At 45.7% G+C, this 18,118-nt stretch overlaps 1 long non-coding RNA gene across 2 annotated transcripts in view; it reads left to right on the top strand.

Moving 5' to 3' along the window:
* LOC137607819 (uncharacterized) overlaps positions 1–16,928 on the top strand; it is a 47,234-nt gene extending 30,306 nt beyond the window's left edge. For both annotated transcript variants that reach the window (XR_011038041.1, XR_011038040.1), the window contains exon 4: positions 16,738–16,928. This is a non-coding gene — a long non-coding RNA (uncharacterized lncRNA). The remainder of the gene's footprint in view (positions 1–16,737) is intronic.
* Positions 16,929–18,118: the final 1,190 nt, after the last annotated feature.

The raw sequence follows: 18,118 nt of genomic DNA, 5'->3' as shown, positions 1-18,118 counted from the left end.
AAGGAGGCTGGCCTCCTTCAACATCTGTCCTAAGCTCCTTTTCATGTTCTATCAGTCCGTAGTCTCCAGTGTGCTGTCATACGCCATTGTGTGTTGGGGTGGGGGGGCCAGGAAAAGAGATATGGACCGTCTGAACAGACTCATCCGCAGAGCAGGCTCAGTGGTCGGGCTGAGCCTGGACTCTGTGGAGACGCTTCTGGAGAGCAGGACCATGTCTAAAATTAAGGCCATCATGAACAACACCAGGCACCCCCTACACACCACCTTCTCCCAGCAGAGAAGCACCTTCAGCGGCAGACTGCTGTCACACAGCGCCTCCACAGAGAGGCTGAGGTCCTCCTTCGTGCCCCGTGCCATCAGGGGGTACAATGACTCTCTCAGGAGGAGCGGGGGGGAGGTGGCGAGGTCAGCACGGGGTTGAATATGGATTTAATTTAATTTAATTTAATTTAAATTTAATTTTATACTGTTGTATATATATATATAATTTATTTATTTTTTATACTGTTTTATATTTTAATTCAATTTTATACTGTTTAGATTTTATTTTATACTGTTTATATTTTAATACTGTAATATTTTTAAATTTTATACTGTTTATATTTTAGTTATAGTTTAGTATATAAGTCCTGTTAGTGCTGCATGTGTCTGTCTGTTAGTGTAATGTATGTCTTGTGGTATGTCCTGTGATGTCAATGTTTCCTTTTCTCCTGGTGTTTATCCAGTATTTTTTGTTATTTAATGCCTGAGCAGTGGATATATGCAATTTCCTCCGGGATTAATAAAGTATCTATCTATCTATCTATCTATCTATCTATCTATCTATTTGGTGTACAGTATTTTCCGGACTATAAGGCACACCTAAAAGCCTAAAATTTTCTCATAAACCCGTAGTGCGCTTTATAATCCGGTGCGCTTCGTATATGGATTAATATTCATATTAATACAGTGATACCTCTGTACTCAACCGCCTCTATACTCGACCAAATCGGTGCTCGACCAAAAAATTTGAGTAGAAAATGTATCGGACCCCGAACAGATTTTCGGTACTCGACTAGCCGAGTCGACCCGAACGCGCTCCTCGGCTGCGCTCCTCGGCCAGCGGGTAAGCGTCAGTTCGACTCAGACCGCCAGCGGAGTAACACGTACGCAAATTACGTACGCAAATTACGTACGCAAAGACGTACGGAAATTATAGCAAAATATGAAAGTGGTGTATGAGCCATTTCCACTATCTTGAAGCAGAAGCAACTGACAATGGACAAGTTCCTTCTTAAAGAAAAGAGGAAGGCTACTGCCCAGCCAGATTCACCTCCACAGAAGAGAGAGAGAAGGGAGAAAACCCCTGGAGGCGCGTTACCTAGCGTCATCATGGAAGGGGATTCCCCTTCCATGATGAAGGAAATGACTCCCGGCATTCAAAACAGAACATTGTTTTCAAAACACTTTTCGTTTCTCAAATCAAAACCTTATATGTACATGTCTTTGTGCGTGAGTCAGTATGCAAAGTTCGGGATAGTGTATGGCATCATGACAGTGTCTGGCAGTGTTGGATAGTGCGTGGGATAGTGTGAGTAGTGTGGTGTTGGGCCTGACTGTATTCCCCACGCTGGCAATCGTGGTCCATAAAGTCCAATACTGTTGACTGACCCCATTGGCTGGTAGGATGGCTGACCAAGAGACTCATATGTCAGTGTCCTGGGTGGCCTCCTATCTCGGACTGGTCTCCTGACTGGATCACATTGAGGGGATACAGGACTGTCATTATTGTCATACCTGGCTCGGTCATGTTCATGTTCCACATTCTGTTCTTCATATTCACTTTGTTCATGTTCAACTTCATTTTCTTCTTCCATCAATTCAGGTTCTTCTTCTGTGAAATTGGGATGCTGTCTATGCTCTCCTGCTGGTGTGGTCAACCTTGCTTGTTCCTGTAAGGATGGAGAATTCACAGGGTTCCTTTGAGGTACATGTGTGGTTGTAACATCTGGTCTTTGTGACTCAACTGGCCTTACTCTAAGCCAGTACTGTGTTCTGGGGACATCATCATCGGAGTCAGATGAGGCACTGCTTTCGAATTTCTCTCTCTGTTCATTCCTTTCAACTTGACTCTTGTTTCTTTGTCTCTCTTTAGTCTGTGCTGGGGTTTTTGACGGTTCAGCAATACTCACAGGTAGATCATTTACCAGGTGGAGGAGATTCCTGTGCAGAGTACGGACTTTTCCACCTGTCTCTGGTGACACTTTATAAACAGGGCTGTCATTTATCCGTTCTCTTACAATGTTGACTGTTTGTTCCCAGTAGGACCTGAGCTTGCCTGGGCCTCCTCTCTCACTCATGTTGCGGACTAAGACTCAGTCACCGGGCTGTAAAACAACTCCTTTCACATGATGGTCATAACGTTTCTTTCCTCGTGCACTGGACTGTTGGCTCTTCTCAGATGCAATTCGGTAGGCCTCTTTCATTCTAGTAGCCCATTTGTCAGCGTACCTTTGTGGTGTTTCACCTTCTTCTTCAGTGGACAGACCGAATAGCAAATCGACGGGGAGGCGGGGGTGGCGCCCAAACATGAGATAATGGGGTGAGAAGCCTGTAGCCTCGTGTCTAGTGCAATTATATAGATAGATAGATAGATAGATAGATAGATAGATAGATAGATAGATAGATAGATAGATAGATAGATAGATAGATAGATAGATAGATAGATAGATAGATAGATAGATAGATAGATAGATACTTTATTAATCCCGGAGGAAATTGCATATATCCACTGCTCAGGCATTACATAACAAATAATACTGGATAAACACCAGGAGAAAAGGAAACACTGACATCACAGGACATACCACAAGACATACATTACACTAACAGACAGACACATGCAGCACTAACAGGACTTATATACTAAACTATAACTAAAATATAAACAGTATAAAATATAAAAATATTACAGTATTAAAATATAAACAGTATAAAATAAAATCTAAACAGTATAAAATTGAATTAAAATATAAAACAGTATAAAAAATAAATAAATTATATATATATATATATATATATATATATATATATATATATATATATATATATATATATATATATATATACAACAGTATAAAATTAAATTTAAATTAAATTAAATCCATTTTCAACCCCGTGCTGACCTCGCCACCTCCCCCCCGCTCCTCCTGAGAGAGTCATTGTACCCCCTGATGGCACGGGGCACGAAGGAGGACCTCAGCCTCTCTGTGGAGGCGCTGTGTGACAGCAGTCTGCCGCTGAAGGTGCTTCTCTGCTGGGAGAAGGTGGTGTGTAGGGGGTGCCTGGTGTTGTTCATGATGGCCTTAGTTTTAGACATGGTCCTGCTCTCCAGAAGCATATCCACAGAGTCCAGGCTCAGCCCGACCACTGAGCCCGCTCTGCGGATGAGTCTGTTCAGACGGTCCATATCTCTTTTCCTGGCCCCCCCACCCCAACACACAATGGCGTATGACAGCACACCGGAGACTACGGACTGATAGAACATGAAAAGGAGCTTAGGACAGATGTTGAAGGAGGCCAGCCTCCTTAGGAAGTACATCCTGCTCTGCCCCTTCTTGTACACACAGTTCGACTTGAGTGACCAGTCCAGTCTGCTGTCTAGCTGCAGTCCCAGGTACTTATAGTTTTCTACCACCTCCACCTCACTGCCTTTGATGATCACTGGCTGTGGAGAGGGAGGTGCCGCCGGAAATCCAGAACCATCTCCTTTGTCTTGGAGATGTTGAGCTGGAGCTGGTTCTGTTGGCACCACTCCACGAAGTCAGCCACCAATGCCCTGTACCCCCCCTCATCACCCTCCCGGATACATGCCACTATCGCGGTGTCATCGGAGTACTTCTGTATGTGGCATGTATCCGAGTTGTGCTTGAAGTCTGATGTGTAGAGGGTGAAGAGAATGGGGGATAGAACGGTCCCCTGTGGCGCCCCCGTGCTGCTGGTCACCATAGAAGACAAACAGTCCCCCATACGGACGTACTGGGGTCTTTCCGTTAGGTAGTCCGTAATCCAGCTCACGAGGTAGGGGTCCACAGCCATGGAGGTCAGTTATGCGTGCACCACTTGTGGTAAATATTCCTTCCAGTTGTTTTTTTCCTCTTCTTGCAGTGTTCTCAGCATCTGAAGCAACGTCCGATTGACTCTCTCTGCCGGGTTTCCTTGGGGATGGTATGGGCTCGTTCTGGAGTGAGTCACCCCAGACAGCTGCTGCAGGGTCTTGAACAGCGTGTTCTCGAATTCTTTCCCCTGGTCATGGTGTAGACGGGAACAAAATCCGAACCGAGTGAAGAAGTCACCGAATATTCTCTCTGCAGCTGTTCTGCCTGATTTGTTTCTTGTGGGATACACTTGGGCAAATCTGGTGAAGTGATCTACGACTACTAAGATGTATTTGTACCCACCCTTGCTCTTCTCCAAGTGCATGTAATCAATAGACACAAGCTCAAGAGGTGCAGTGGTTGTGATGCTGCCCATCGGTGCTCTGTCATGGATCACAGGTTTCTTTTGCTTGATACAGGGGCACTGTTTTGTGACGTAGGCCTCAATGTCCCTTTTCATGAATGGCCAATTGAAAAGATCTCGTGCCAGCCCAATGACTCTCTCTGATCCTAGGTGAGCCATGTCATCATGGAGATGTTTTAGGACGAGGGACCGATATTCAGCAGGTAGGACGAGCTGTTGCCGTTCTCCAGCTCTCCTGTAGAGTAGATCACACTCCATATACAGCTTACCCCACTCGTGCATGAGTCTTTTCACAGGGCCAGCTGCTTTCTTTCTGTCCTCATTCGTCAGTGTTGTTTTTGTCTGTTTGAGCTTGATTATCTCACTGATGGCTGCATCCTGTCTCTGAGCTCTGCTCAGTCCACTCTGGCTGATGGTCGGTAATGGGGACTTGACTAGTGACTCTGTACTTTGTGCCAGGTTAAGAGAAGCAACATAGGTGATGTCATGCTTTTTCGCAGCCTCACTTCCCTCCCATGTAACACGGATGGCATCTCTGTTGAGCTCTTCAGTACACTCTTCAACATAACTGTCGATGTCTAGTGGGAGACGAGAGAGTGTGTCAGCATCCACGTTGACTTTTCCTGGCCTGTACCTGAGGTTGAATCTGAAGTCAGCAAGCTCTCCGACCCATCTGAAGCCTGTGGCATTCAGCTTTGCAGTACTCATCACATATGTCAGTGGATTATTGTCTGTACACACCGTAAAGGACGGAGCATAAAACAAGTAATCCCTGAATTTTTCACATACAGCCCACTTTAAGGCCAAGAACTCCAGCTTTCCAGAGTGAAGGTTGTAGTTCTTCTCAGCAGGGGTCAAAGTTCTTGAGCCGTATGCGATGACTTTCAGCTTTCCATCCTGTCGCTAGTACAATACTGCACCGAGTCCCAGCTGACAGGCATTGGTGTGAAGGACAAAAGGTAGTTCAAAGTCAGGGTATGCAAGCACAGGGGGGTGTGACAGGATGTCAATGAGTTGTTCTAGGATGGTCTGGTGACAGTCAGTCCACTGTATGGGGGTCTTTGAGGACATTTGAGCACCTCTACCTTTCTTTGTCTTCCCCTGTGTTGCATCAGGATTTCCTTTCACTTGTAGCAAACCATATATTGGCTTGGCAATACGTGAGAAATCTTGAATATACATCCGGTAGTAACTAAGAAAGCCTAACAACTTACGGACGTCCCCCACCGTAGCGGGTGTCTTCTCCCTCAGTGACTTCACAGCTTCGATGTCTTTTGGGTAGATTCTCACACCATTAGCTGACACCAACCTGCCCACGTACCTGACCTCTGGCTTGAACAGCTCACATTTTGTGGGTCGCAGTTTGACGCCATGATGCTGCAGGGATTTCAGGACTCGACGCACTGCGTCCATATGATAGGCGAAGGACTTGGAGTAGCATAATATGTCGTCAAGGTATGGAATACAGCAGTCGTCGCGCAACATAACCAGCATCTCCTCCATGCTGCGCTGGAAAGCAGCAGGGGCATTGCTGAGACCAAACGGTATTCTCACCCATTCATATAGGCCCCAAGGCGATATGAAGGCTGTCATGTGGCGGGATCCTTCAGCTATGTAGCCCTGATGATAGGCTTTGCCTTGGTCCAGTATGGTGAACCAACTGTGACCACCCAGGGTGTCCAAGAGGTCCTGGATGCGAGGTAGGGGGTGGCGGTCTGGAACGGTTTTCTGGTTCAGCTGCCTGTAATCAATGCACAGTCTTAGAGATCCATCACGTTTTCGGACACATACTACAGGTGCTGCAAAGGGCGATTTCGACTTGACAATCCAGCCTTTTGCAAGCAGCTCTTGGATGTACTGTTTAACCTCTTGATAGAGTGGCTTGGGGATGGATGCATACGTCTTTTGGACGGGAATGTCATCTTTCAGATTGATGGTCATTTGGAGGCTGGGAATGTTGCCAATATCGCCATCATTGCGAGGAAAAGCTCCTGATTCCTCCACCAACATTTGCTTCAACTCCTCTTGCTGCTCATCTGTCAGATGACTGATGTCCACTGGGGGAAGCCATAGGTCTGCAGTGGGTGGGCCCTGAGTAGAGCTGAGAAGAGGTGAGGAATCAACACTGTTTACATGGATGCTCTTAGGGTCACTGTGGGGACTGCCTGTCTCTATGATTTTGTCAATGGGCTCAACACTGCCTAGAACTGTGTAGCTGGGCAACTTAACATCATGGCTGGAGTGGTTCGACACTGGCACTTTAATAAAAGATCTGTCTGTCTGGTGAACCTTCATCAAGCCTGCCCCAATGCTCAATGTCTCCAGCTGTGTACTGTCGAGGTTGGGTTCAAACAACACAAATGGCTCTGAGGGGTTAACGTTGGCGGGGACCCTACACTTAATGTGGACCACCTGACCTGAATAAACTGTGACCTCTTTGAAACCCACTGTTACGGAAGCATGCTCTTCTTCTGAGGTGTTCTGAGTCTGAATAAAAGTAACTATGGCCTCGGCCCGAGCATCATCAATTTCCATGGCACCAGCGAGGAGATTGGACAGAATGGACATGAGTTTGGGCCTGTCTTAATTGCTCTTAATGAGTTTTTGGATTACATTAAAACCAACTAATGGCCTATCTAGTTTCAGGTGACTCACTAAGAAGGGAACACGGATGGATAAATCTGGGTCATTATTTCCATGCAGGTTTACCACCACCTCAACCCATCCGTCGTAGGGCACCTCATCACCTGTGACTGCAGTCACATTCAGCTCCTTGTCCAATAGCTCACAGAGAGGTCGAATATCTTGTCCAGGCAGGTACTTGTTCTTCCATGTGCGGTCAATTAGGCTTACAGTGGCTCCTGTGTCCAGCAGGATAGTGACAGCATAGCCACCCATAGTACATTTCAGAAGGGATTTGCGGCCAATGAGAGGGGCTATTAACTTGCATGGCTGTGTAATATTGTCAGGTTGTGTCGTATTGGCTTTACTGACCTTAGCTTGCCTTGGGTCTGTTTGGTGTTGGGAAATGGGTTCAGGACCGATCAAAGGTTGTCCCTCTGCTTTGACCGGGTCCCGTTTCCCGAAGGCTTCTGTTTCCTTAAGCATCCAACTGCACGATGGCCTTCATCTCCGCACACAAAGCAGTGGTTGCAATTTGGGTAAGACTGAGCGACACACTGCTGGCAGCCATATGGTCGCTGGGTCTTTCTCTCTGTTCTGGGCTGTTCAGGGTTACTGTATGGGGTTGGTACACTGCGCTGTGCTGGTGCTTTAGCCTGTGTAACTAGCTGTTTCAGGGTCTCCATTGCTTGGGTCAGTGCTTCAACCTGGGCGCTCAATCTCTGTATTGTCTCATCTTTGTTGATAGTGCTAATTTTTGCCTCACTCTTAACTTTCTCTTCAGGCTCAGCCTGGGTGCTGTGGGCCTGGGCTACTTTACGGACAGTGCTGCTGCGGCCAAATCTGCGCTTCCTCTCACTTTCCTCTGTTGTAGTCTTTATCACCTGTCGCAGCAGGGCTTCATCAGACACTGCCGGGTCAGCAAGGAGAGGTTTGAGCTCGCGCCTAACATCTTCGTACTTCTCTCCTATGCCCTGACATATAGTGTTCAAGAATATGCACTGGATTGTGGAGGCATCATACTTGACTACTGAGTCTGTCTGTTTAGCAGTGAACATAAGTTTTTGTTTTAGGCCAATCATTCTATATAAGAATTGCTGTGGTGTCTCATTTTCATGTTGCTTGGCACACATCAAATCTTTAAAGAGCTCTGTGCATCCCTTTTCACCTAGATGTGACTGGAGGAAGCTCTTGAGTTCTGTGACAGTCAGGTCATCTTTGTTTGTCAACATATCTCTGAAGTTGCCAGGTTTGATTGCACGGAGCACGCCTCTAATGACCTCACCCTCAGTGTGTTTCTCTCTGAGACCAAATCTGTTTGCATAAGCTGGTGTAGCTGAGGTCAGATGTAGTGTCACTTACGTGGCCCCCATGTATCCTGAACTCCTTTCGCTGGAGGTAAGCAAGATCTTGTAGAGAGACCAATCTCTCTGGGTTTTGGCGTGATGTGGGGTCAATGTCACCATGGTGACGTGGCTGGCTGCCACCTTGTGCTGAGGTTGGAGTCATTACGGGAGCATTTGCCTCTGGGCTGTTCACATGTGGTTCAGTTGGGGTTGTCGGGCCAGAAGATGTGGTGGGAGTCACAGTACATTCCTCTAATTTCCTTCCTATTTCTTCATACATGGCTTGTAGTTTCTCAATCTCTACAGTTGGCGTGGTTGTGTGTGTGTCAGGGTTAGTGTGTGATTGTGTGGGGTGTGTAGGTGGCGCGTTAGAATCAGTTGCATCATCCGGACAACAGGGAATTCAAGACAAGCACGACTTTTCAGAACCTTAGAAATCACATCATCCAAATGCATTAAATGACCAACATCTTCATCTTCAGACCTAAGCAGAGCTTCAGAATGCATAAAGATAAGGATATGGTCAATGCAGCTTTCTTCATCCGTGGACGTCAGATGGTCATGGTCAGTTCCAATGGACTTTGCGATCTCATAGGCCTCGGTGCCTGAGAGAGTGTACAGTTTCTTTTTGATGCTGTACAAGACTTCTTTGCGTACTAGAGACATGGCTGTTACTGCAGTGACGACACCTAGCTGCTGTCGTCTCACTTTAGTCACGTAACTTTGTCTCTGTAGTTCACTGAGTCTCTGTAGTTCACTGCAGTCTCTGTAGTTCACTGCAGTCTCTGGGGCCCTGTAGGTCGCACGTCAGATCTGTATTGTAGTCGCACTGCAGTCATGCCACCTTTGCACTCTGTAGTTGCACTGCAGTCACGCCACCTCTTCGCTGTAGCCGCACTGTAGTCGCAACGCCCTCTACTCTGTAGCCGTACCGCAGAAACGCCACCTCACTTCAGGAACGTGCAGGACTTCACTCTGGCCTCCGGGTTCATAATATCACTGGATCAGCAACTCTTAAGCCAAAACGGGCGTTACCAATCCCGGACGATCCCCCAAATATCTGTTGCAGGTCCCAGGTGGCCGGGACAAACATCCAGATATTGTTGTCCTGTTAAACAGGAGAAAGAAGCACACAGAACGTTGTCGCTGTTTTTAGACTGGTTGCTCTCTGTAGATTGTGGGGTGAGCTTCCCGTCTGCAGGTGACTTCTTCTTACCCAAGTGGAAGATAATTGAGAACGCCCTATACTGCCCCCTACTGTTCCAGGTAAACTTATTAATTACAGACACTTTGACAAGTGACAGCTCCCAAAATTAATTCAAAACACAATTTAAAATAAATAAAACAACACAAAAATGTGACTACATTCTAGGTGGGTCACAATGGCTTATCGACATAACAATAGGAGCCATTCAAAGGAACTAGGCAGTCATGAATGCAATCATGACTGTCTGAGCAGCACAGCTCTATCTAGTGGACGGATTGCGTAACTACAGCCACTGCAGTTTATCAAATACATTTTATTTATTTTTTATTGTGTGCGCCTTATAATCCGGTGCACCTTGTATATGGAATAAATTAGAAAACAAACTAATTATTAAGGGTGCGCCTTATAGTGAGGAAAATACTGTAAGTCTGATGGATATGAAGATGTACATGGTGGTTTTAGTTATTATGAGCATAATTCAGATTGAACTGAGTTCTTGACTTTAGAGTGATGAATTATATGGTAATTAACAACTCCCTGTTCCAGAAGAGGGCAAGCCACCTGTTTACACATCCGTCTGGTGACGTCGTAACACAGGTTGATTACATTCATACCAGAAGATGCAATTTCAAGCATGTCATCAAAACCAAAGTCATCCTCAATGAGGAATGTTCTCTGCATCCTAAGCTTCTCATATTTGACATCTTCCTGAAATTCAGTAAGAAAAGAAAGCAAGTCTTCAGCCCAAAGATTTGTATTTTGACACTGAGAGATAACAGTGTAAGAAGTCAATTCCTTAATGGGGAAGAGTTTGATGGCTCATGTGACTTTAGTTGAAGTTACATGGCAGTTCCTATAAGGCAGACTTGTTTGTTGGTGAAAAGATCTGTGACTACTCAAAGAAAGGAATTTGGAGAAACCAGGCTTGGTGTTGGGATGACTATGTCAGTGTTGCGAAAAAAGAGAAAAGGTGTCTTTACACCATGTGGAAGAGAGGTGTAAGGAAGCAAGATAATCTAACTGCTAAATAAACTGCAAAGAAAGGAGTCCACACTGCCAAGAGAGGAACGGAGGCTATCAAATTTGCATGAGTTGATAAAAACAACGAAACTCCGCATTTCCAAGCAATTGAAGAATGAGAACAGGGATGTTGGGGGTGAGTGCTGCATGAGGGACCATCAGGGTCACATCTCATTTGCTTTTTCAGGCAAAAGAGGTCTGTAAGGATCACAATTGGGCGGCAGTGGCTCAGCGGTAGAGCAGGCAGTAGAGAGGGCTGTCCTGGCTGAGGCTGTATGTATAATGAATCTATGCAACACTCTGGGTACCTCTGGCATAGTGGCAGGAATGGTTATGACTTCTGATGAGGTTAGCATCCACATGCTGGCCAGCCTAACAAAGGATATTCTTCTTCTCCTTTCAGCTTTTCCCTTCAGGGGTCACCACAGCAAATCAGATGCCTCCATCTAACCCTGTCTTCTGCATCCTCTTCTCTCACACCACCTACCTGTTCTCTTTCACTACATCCATAAACCTCCTCTTTGATTTTCCTCTATAGGCCTCCTGCCTGGCAGTTAAACTCAAGCTTAACATTGTATTGTTGAGATAAAGATTTCAAAAGACTGGGATTTAAAATATATTATCAACCTCTACAAGATTAGGTTCTGCACTGGAGAGGGTAAATTACAGGGGTCTTAATCTAATAGAACATTGCCTGAAAGGAGTTGAGCGAGTATTTAAGGAAAATGCATGAGAGCTAGTGACCTGGGTGGTTGGAGGAGAGCAGTATGAACATCATAACCACCTAAACATGGACAACTGACATAAACAGATAGTGAGTGATAGTGAGTAAGTGACTGGAACTTGGATTGAATACATTACCACTGTACTCATGACCTCACGAACAATGCATGATGATAGGCAAAACATGGGAGAATGGAGAGGGTGGCACAGTGAGTAGCGCTGTTACCTCACAGTGAGAATGCTCCGGGTTTGATTCCTTTCTGTGCATAGCTTGTATATAATGGATGGATATGACTAATGTATGGTGCAATTATTAAATTAATGTATTTAAACCCCAAAGTCACAGGTATTCTCTCCACAGAAGTTTCTCTAACAGCCAGTGGCGGTTGTACAGTAGAGGAGGTCGTCTGCCTCCTCTGTCCTTTATGCCAAGGAATGCAGGGAAGTTGTGTGCAAAGTAAGTGGGTGTGGGGTCTAGAAACATCACAACACTCACCTCTGCACCCTCATCCCTGGCCCAATCGCAGCCCCTTGGGGTGATTTCAGAAACTACATTCCAATTCCATCTTATCCTTAAATTCAGAATCTGCTTGGAGCTTACTGATCCCTGCCTGCTGGAACTGAGGACCGTCACGCTCTCAGATTAGGGATTTCTGATCCAACTGTGGTCCAAACAGCAGCTCAGCCCTGGGATTGTGTGTGCGTGTGTGTGTGTGTTATAAATATGAGCGTATTCTTGTGAATGTTGTTGTTCCCAGCAAGTGTTCATAATTTCTACTGGTGTGTTTTTAGGTAGAGAGTATCTTGCAGGAGAAATCAAGTTTTTGTTCACTCGTATTTTCGCGTCAGTCTTCCAAAGCTTTCTGTGAGGCCAGTAGATAAAAGTTACAGCTGCAGCGCCTTCAAGTCTCAAAACAAGAAAAAGAAACTTCAATTCAGGACCTGAGAGGACAAGAGCTACAGTAGAATAAAAGAAGACGAGGGAAGGGTGTGCTTGGCTGGGGTGAGGCAGGGAGGTAGAGAGAAGTCAGCAGTCTCTGCAAGAGGGCCTTTAGAGTGCGTGGGTCTGGCTACCCCCTCTGTGGGGCCCCGATCGATACAAACTCAGAGCAATAAAGCTTTCCCGTCATCTCCACAGAATACAAAGCAGAATGGGGAAGGGGGGTAGGGAGGGTGAGGAGGGAGTGAGGGATGGGATGGTGGGGAGGTTGGTGTGCTGTTCTGCTAGCCTCGCCAATTTCCTAACACCCCCTTTCATTTGGCTCTTCTTCTTTTACTCCCCAGTTCCAACCGTAACCACAAACCTCCTCACCCTCCACCTTGACTTTACCTCCCAACCCTCCCTCCTCTTCCTCTTTTTCTTTTTGCTCGTCGGCTCCAGTCAAAGTGAATAGCCTGACAAGCCCGTATTTTATAATTAATGCTTTTTGAATAAATACATTTAATAATTCATTGTTGTTATTTAGGGAGCGATTGATGGATGGACTTGGAAAAGTGCAAAGAAAACATCAGATGTGATGAAGGACAGGAAATGGACGGCGAGCAGAAAGTCATATAGAGCCATGTGGTGAGAGAGAGGGAGGGTCTTAAATTGAGGTGCAGGAACCTGAATGGGGTTGGGGTAATGGTCGTAAATGAAGGGGGGAAGGGATAGCACTGAGCATGAGATGGATGTTTTAATGGAGAGGAGCTTGATGTGGGGGGGGGGTGTCAGGACATTGAGGTGGTGAGTATTCAACAGGACAGGAAAGAAGAGGACAAGAAGGGGTAAAAAGGTCAAATGAGTGCTCTCTTTAATTGGAAGCCAATTTAAATCGGGTCCAATCGATAAACCTGTAAACCTAACCATCTAACAGCTCGTAGCACGCACCATAGATCACTGGGCATCCATGGCTGGAAGAGAGGATGGCAGACGCCTTTCAACACACCTCATCCAGTCCTTCAATCACTGGTTTGGATGTGTGGAGCTATAGCGGTTATCAAAGTACAGGAATCACAAGATCAGATCCTGAATCAGAATTAGAACTGTCACAAACACAATAACAACACTTCCTGTTCAGATGGGGGTTCTTTAGACATGGGAAAAGGGATTTTCACCCCAAATACACCTGGTCTACACACAAATATCCCTGCAGTCAGATACACACACACACACACACACACACACACACACACACACACACACACACACACACACACACACACACACACACACACACACACACACACACACACACACACACACACACACACACACACCCCTCACTACTCCGAAATGAAGGATAGTACAGTCTTCTATAGGCAGAGAAAATTCTGCCGTCCGTGGACCTATGATATTCTCTTAGTCCTCCATTGAATAAATGTGTTGACCAAACTAAAAGGAGGCTGCAGAATTAGTATGGAATGATCTGAGCTGCACAGAAGAATCATTGTCACTCTATGTCCCCCTTTTTGGGGGGAACAAAAGTGTATTTGATGTATTCATGTCTTAACCTTCATTACATTGCAAATCAACTCAAAGGAATTCATAATCGAGAACGAACTAAACCACTTTAACTACTATCAGAGTTCTTCTTGTAACCACTGCTGACAGCTTTTCTCTTTTTCCATAAAACAGATTTCGCTTGCATTTAAATTTTAACGATTAATGTTTTTTCTTGCTAGAACTGTCGACCAGCGCATGAGTCCAACATCAAGCATTAAAATGATGAATCCTGGTCAGGCTTGAGGTAAAGGGAGATTTCACCAGGCATGTTTCGTGTCTCCAAGGGTTTTATGTGACTTGTTATTTTATTTTTGAAGGCCTCAGTCTCCTTTTTTTCTTGTCTGTCTGTCCCCTCCGTCCCTTCACTTTGTCATTGACTCTGTTGCACACAATCTGCCCCCTCCCTCCCCGTCTACTCACTCACACACACCATCAAGGAGGGGCTGTGTGTCTTTGTTAGTCCAATTGTCACTATCTTTTCCTCCCTGCTATTTCTTGTGGGAAGCTCTGTCACACTCTAGTTTGCTCTCTATGTCGTCCCTTCTGCCCCATCAACATCCTTCCCTCTTAACTCACCTTGTTTTCTCTCTATGAAACCATCTCTACCACGCCTCTCAGCTTCCACCATTATATCCCCCAAAGTCCCAAAATTTCCAGCCAGCATCTCCATTCACCATGCTCATTTGATCCATCTCCCAGCATCCTCCACCCTCTTTCTCCCTTATCCACTCAGATTTCTGCCACCATGTTGGCGCCCCAGCACAGGCAGTCAGTGGCCATTTACTCCTTGTCCTCCCTCCGTTTATTTCTGTGTCCATCCCTCCATCCCTACATTGTGCTCCTTGGGGAGGGCAGTAATAATGGTGGAGAGAAGAAGAGAGGGAGGGTGGTGTGATTATTGTCTTGTCGGGAGTCAGAAGAATCGATCGGCACAGAAATATGTGGTGCGAGAAAGAGGCACTGTATCGGATATAATAAACACTCTAGAGACATATTCGGAAAGCGCTTGCCCTTGTATACGTTTGTACGGCCGTGAGCACACATTCATCCAGGTTCACACACACACACACACACACGCACGCACGCGCACACACATGCACACATATTCTTAAACAACGCTGTCTCTGACACACACACGAAAGTGCCTGTGTGTGCAAAACAACCACAGTTAACATTAAGAGCCACACACACACACACACACACACACACACATACACAAAGACACAGACACACACACACAGAGACACAGACACACGTGCGCGCACACACACACACACACACAGACACAGACACACGTGCGCGCACACACACACACACACACACAGACACAGACACACGTGCGCGCACACACACACACACACAAATACACACACACACACACACACACACACTTACACACACACACACACACACACACACAAACACGCAAGAATACAAGAGAAAAACTTGGTCTTATCGGTAAAAACCCAAGTTTCATTAGTTTGCGTTAGCTTAGCTCCCGTTTTATCCACAATCTCTCACGGTCCATGACAATTTTTGGAAAACACAGCTCACTGACCGGTCTCATCGTATTTACAAAATTAGCCAAGAGTCTTTGTTCAGCAGAGACCGAGGAGCATGAGGAAGCAGGTCCACGCTTAGCGCTGAAAAATTAACCGTTATATCATGAACAGGGTTGGACAGTAACGGAGTAAATTTACTTAAGTACTGTACTTAAGTACAGATTCTGAGGATTTTTACTTTACTCAAATACTAGAATTCTTTCATACTTATTACTCTTACTTGAATACATTTCTGAGGCAAAGCTTTTTACTCTTACTCGAATTAATTTCTGAGAAGGCTCATGAATACTCGTTACTTTTAGGTTTGCCTGTTGTTGTTTTTTTGTCGTCGTCCCCCACAATGCAATTGGCCAGAAGGAAACCTATCACAGTACACGTTCTCAACTGGGATTTACGTAAAAGCGGAAATACGTCATCCCCTACCCAATCAGCTCAAAACAAGACCGCGGTGGCAATGGCGACTGCCGACGAAGCCTTCGTTGAATCTGACGAACATAATGAGCCAGACTAATCTTTGCTACTTCCCGGTCCACAACAGCCACCTCTTCTAATCTTTGTTCTCTCTCATTTTCCTTGTTCATCAACTCTTCAAAGTACTCTTTGCATCTTCCCATCACACTGGCACCTGTCCATACACTTACATCCCTATCCTTAATCACCCTAACCTGCTGCACATCCTTCCCATCTCTGTCTCCTTGTCTTGCCAACCTGTATAGATCAGTCTCTCCTTCCTTACTGTCCAACCTAGCATACAAGTCATCATAAGCCCCTTGTTTGGCTACCTCTACCTTCAACTAATGCTGCATCTCCCTGTACTCCTGTCTACTCCCCTCAGTCCTCTCAGTGTCCCACTTTTTCTTAGCTAACCTCTTTCTCTGTATACACTCCTGTACCTCCTCATTCCACCACCAAGTCTCTTTATCTACTTTCCTTCCAGATGACACACCAAGTACACTCCTACCTGTCTCCCAAATGACATTAGCTGTAGTTGTCCAGTCGTTTGGAAGCACATCCTGATCACCCAGAGCCTGTATTAACTCCTTCCTAAAGGACATGCAACACTCTTCCTTTTTCATCTCCCACCATTTCGTCCTCTGCTCTGCCTTTGCCCTCTCTATCTTCCTCACCACCAGAATCATCCTACACACCAACATCCTATGCTGTTTGGCTACACTCTCACCTACCACTACTTTGCAGTCACTGATCTCCTTAAGATTACACCGTCTACACAAGATGTAGTCTACCTGTGTGCTCCTACCTCCACTCTTATAGGTCCCCCTATGTTCCTGCCTCTTTTGGAAGAAAGTATTCACTACAGCCATTTCCATCCTTTTTGCAAAGTCAACCACCATCTGTCCTTCTGCGTTCCTCTCCTGGATACCACACCTGCCCATCACCTCCTCATCACCTCTGTTTCCAGCACCAAAAAGTCCATTGAAGTCTGCACCAATGACAACTCTCACTTTTAGGTATCTCTGCATCACTTTATCAAAGTCCAACCAGAATTTCTCCTTTTCCTCCAGCTCACATCTACTTGTCGAGCATACCCACTAATAACATTGGACATCACACCTTTGATTTCTAGCTTCAGACTCATCACCCTATGTGACACTCTTTTTACCTCCAGGTCATTCCTAACAAACTCCTCCTTCAAGATTACTCCTACTCCATTTCTCTTCCTATGTACACCATGATAGAACAACTTGAACCCTGCTCCTAAACTTCTAACCTTGCTACCTTTACACCTGGTCTCCTGGACACACAGGACTCCTTCCTCCTCTGCATCATGTCAACCAACTCTACCTTTTCCTGTCATAGTTCCAACATTCAACATCCCTACTCTTAGTCCTATACTCTTGGCATTCCGCTTCTCTCTCTACCTACAAACACACTTTCCTCCCCTCCTTCATTGACTAACAGTATTTCAATTTCCACCGGCACCCTGTAGGTGAACAGCACCGATGGCGGTCGTTGTTAACCCGGGCCTCGACCGATCCGTTATGGAAGTCATAGATTTGATTCACATGTTTGATTTGGCAAAAGTTTTACGTCAGATGCCCTTCCTGACACAACCCTCTGTATTTATCCGGCTTGGGATCAGCACAATAAGATTTAGCCCTCTTGTGGCTACATTACATCTTGCAGCTGATGTAATGCCCTGAGTCAAGCCTATCCCAGCTTGACTCAGGGCATGAGGCGGGGAAATTCCAGGCGCGACACCAGCACACCGCTGAGCTACACACAGACACATAAACATGCACACACAGTCATTCCTATGGTCAATTTGGGACCGGCCAATTAACCTGTAGCACATGCTTTTTGGAGGTGGGAGGAAGCTGAAGAGCCCGGAGACAACTCAAGCAGACACAGTAAGAACATGCAAACTCTACACAAAGCAGGACTCAAACTCGGAACCACCTTGCTGTGCGGCGACAATTAGTGAGAAATTAAATTGTGGGTCAAGAAATGTGAAGATTGTTTCATTTATTCCTCTACTATGATTATTTATGCGTTAGTATTAATTGAATAAAAAAGATATTTTACAACCAGGCTGGAACATGTCATCTTCTTCAGATTACCACCGCTGTATCCGATGCAGCGGGTCACGGGGAGCCGGAGCCTATCTCGGCGGCATAGGGCGTGAGGCGGGGGA

This window comes from Antennarius striatus, chromosome 14, assembly GCF_040054535.1.
Source record: "Antennarius striatus isolate MH-2024 chromosome 14, ASM4005453v1, whole genome shotgun sequence".
NCBI lineage: Eukaryota > Metazoa > Chordata > Actinopteri > Lophiiformes > Antennariidae > Antennarius > Antennarius striatus.
This window is presented reverse-complemented; position numbering and strand designations above follow the sequence as displayed.